Genomic DNA, 3,638 nt, shown 5'->3' with positions numbered 1-3,638 from the left:
GCAAGCTCCTGCCTCCAGGCACCAGCCACTTTAGCAACCGTGTTTTCCCCATCACAGTGGACTATATCCCTTAACCATAAGGCAAAATAAATCTCTCATCTCCTAAGCTGCTTCTGTCATGTGGTCCCAGAACATAAAGGTAACCAAAACAGTTCCCTAGTTATCCCCAAGGAATAGTGCTGACATATCTGTCCTCTGAAGAAAGAGATGGTCCTTACTCTTAATATTCCACTAGACTGAGACACAGGCTGACATATTCAGTGGTGAATACTGTTGGCTACTGTTTCTCAAGAAAGGTGAGTTCTGCATGCTATCCCTGACTCTCTTTATACTGTTGGCTACTGTTTCTCAAGAAAGGTTAGTTCTTGAGCTGGGCAGTGGTGGCACACACCTTAATCCCAGCACTTGGGAGGCAGAGGCAAGAGTATTTCTGAGTTCAAGGCCAGCCTGGTCTACAAAGTGAGTTCCAGGACAGCCAGGGCTATACAGAGAAAACCTGTCTGGGGGAAAAACAAACAGAAAAAAAAGAAAGAATGGAAGAAAGAAAGAAAGAAAGAAAGGAAGGTAGGTAGGTTAGTTCCGCATGCTCCCCCTGATTCTCCAAGCCAATATGATTCCGTATTCTCGGTGCCTTTAACAGCTGGGCTCGATGGCAATGGGAGAGAATGAGCCCACAGTACACAAATCAGGATGTGATGATGCCTTTTGAAGAACTCTTTTGTGAGCCTTGTACTCCCTCTAGCTGGCCTTCAAAATGCTTGGTGCTCTGTTTCTTCTGTGAGAAAATAATAGCTTGAGAATTACATATTTCTTCTTCACTGCTGCTGCACAGCAATTCAGTGAGTCATTAGAGATCATCTATGCATGCAAGTGGGCAAGAGTTCTGTGTGTGAACTTGTTCTTCCCACTTCCCTCTTCTTTCTTCACTACCCATGCATGCCTGCAAGTCGTAGCCTTGTTGGCATGGGTTATGGTCACTATCTATAAGACAGAGGGAGACAGGGAAGATGGAGGGGAAGAGAGAACTAAGACATAGAAAGAGAATTAAGGGGGGCTTAGTCAGAGAAGTCAAGTCAGTTGAAATAGCGTAGAGCTAGCTGGGCATGATAGGGGGGTGCTGCTGGTGGTAGTGATGGTGGTAATGTTGGTGGTGGTGGTGGCGGTGGAGTGGTGATGGTGGTGATGGCAGTGGTGGTGGCGGCAATGATGGTGGTGATGGCAGTAGTGGTGGCAATGGTGTCAGTGGTGATGGTGGTGTGGTGGTGGTGGTGGTGATGGTGGTGGCGGTGGCGGTGGCAGCGGCGGTGGTGGCGGTGGTGGTAAAAGTGAAGCCTGGTGAAGAGATTAGAGAATGAGTTTGTGATTTGGCTTAGGAGAGGCTCAGGGACAGCTTCGAGGGACAGTGGTGAAGACTTTAGGGTGTGCAGAGGCAGGGTAAGAAATGTTCCTGGTTGTACACTGGCCTCCTGTAAAATTCTTCCAGAGATTCAAGAACAGAATGGCTTTCCTTTCTGTTTTCCATCTCATTATAATTTTTTAAATTAGTTTTTGTTGACAGACTATGCTTCTTTATAAACATGTCATTGCCAAAATGGAACAAGACATTGCCCCAGACTTCTTTAGGGTTGCCTACCTAACAAACATTCAGAATTTGGTGTACATATAGCATGCTTTCCTGCAGAGAGAGGGAGAGGGGAGGGTGGAATTGTTTCTTTACAGTCTGGCTAAGTTCTCATCTCAGACCTTTTCCTCCCTTCCAAAGTATCCAAAGAAATACAAAGGCTTGGGAATTTCTGCCACAGTTGTTGTTTTTCAGTATGCAAAGTTCTGTCAACTAACTGCTACATTAGTAGGGAAAACACAGAGGCCCAAACTGGAGGGGTGAGACAGCTACACAGCTGCTCAACAGTAAAACAACTGTGTTGAAGTGGAGTGGGGACAGGGCAGAAGGACCCTGCTGAGACCCTGCTCTGCCTGCCTATGTGGCCAGGGGAGATCTTTTTCTTTCTTTTCTCACTGCTGTGACAAAATCCCTAAGCAAAGCCACTTAAGGAAGGAAGGCATCAGACGTCATCATCTATAGTGGTTGGGACAGCATGGCAGAGGAAGTATGCTGCCTGCTTTCTCCCTCTTCCCTTTTCATTCAGTCTTGGGTTTCATTCCATGGAATGATGCTCCCCATATCCTCGGACCCCAGGTAAGCACCTCTGGAAACATCTTCACAGACACTTCCAGAGATCTCTTTTTTTAAATGCAAGTTGACAACTCAAGTTAACCATCGCAGAAGGCTTCTAAGACAGGCTGTGTTGAATGACAAACGGGATCTCCAGAGTACATCCTAGAGAGAAGGATGAGGGTGTGTCTGGAGATGGGAATAGTAGTACATTGTCAGGGTACAGAGGTAGGGGCCAGACAGCATGCTATACCCAACTGGCAGGCATGAGACTGACAGAGACAGTACAGCTGGATTGTGAACAGATGACATCATACAGGGTCTGGCGTGCTGGCAAATGAGTTTAGGTCGGCATATCATAAGCCATGGGGAGGGCAGGAAGGTAGCCATGAGAGTAGGGCAGTGTATGGTCCGCCCTTCATTTTGGAACTGAAATTCTGGTGAGGAGGACTTAGAAGAATGGCTGGAGGTAGAAGGCCATAGTAGGGAACGTTGCAGTCACAGGGAAACCCAAAGCAGTGGGAACAGAAGGTGGTGGCAGGAGAGGAGAGACATCTTGGGTAAAGAGGTAATTTGGAGGTAGCAATCAAAGGCTGATTTACTTTGAAATAGCAAAGAAAAGGGGGTCTGTGGTAATCCTGACACTGTGTGTATAGTTGGTTGATGTGCTCCTTAAAGAAAATGGAGACTATAGACAGAGGTATAGGCTTCAGATGAAAGTAATATTTAGAACTCTTAAGAACTGCTAGCCAGAAAGCTCAAAAATACAGGAAAGACATCAGGCTAAAGTGATGCCCTTTGTGTCCCTATCAGCCCCTACTATCAGATAAATGTAAGAAATACAGCAAGGCATTAATTTCTGCAAGCAAGAGCAGTAGTGAAAGTTTTCAGATTTTAATCTCTGCATGATCAAATGTATGTAAAATAGCTTACATCTGACAATTGACTGCACAAGCATTTCACATCAGTAAAAGGCTTACTTTTTTTTTCTTTTTTTAATGAAATGGATACATTGTAGATCTGGTGTCAGGGCTTCCTATGCCTGTGTTCCAGCTCTAAACTGGATTAATCTCTTCCCCTGGCGGAGCTACACACCCACACTTGACTCCTGCCTCCTGAAAGAAGAAGCTGCTGGAACTGGAACGGAAATCAATGAGGCCAATGACAGGAAGGGGACATCTTAAAATCTGTTTTTTTAGTTTGAGGAGTTTGGTTGGTCTCTCCTGGAATGTTTAGTCGGTCTCTCCTGGAATGGGGCAGATGAACCTCCTGGGAGATTTACGACCAGAGCTGAAAGGATACATTAGGAGTCGGACATATTCCTAGTGATTTGTTGTTTAAAAGAGATTTTCTTATAAAAAAACTTGAATAGAAGTACCAACTCCTTTCTCATGGGGGGGGGAGGGAAGGAGAGAGGGGGGAGAGAGAGAGAGAGAGAGGGAGAGGGAGAGAGAGAGAGAGAGAG

This window comes from Grammomys surdaster, unplaced genomic scaffold (genome assembly GCF_004785775.1).
Source record: "Grammomys surdaster isolate TR1022 unplaced genomic scaffold, NIH_TR_1.0 126198, whole genome shotgun sequence".
Lineage (NCBI taxonomy): Eukaryota > Metazoa > Chordata > Mammalia > Rodentia > Muridae > Grammomys > Grammomys surdaster.
This window is presented reverse-complemented; position numbering follows the sequence as displayed.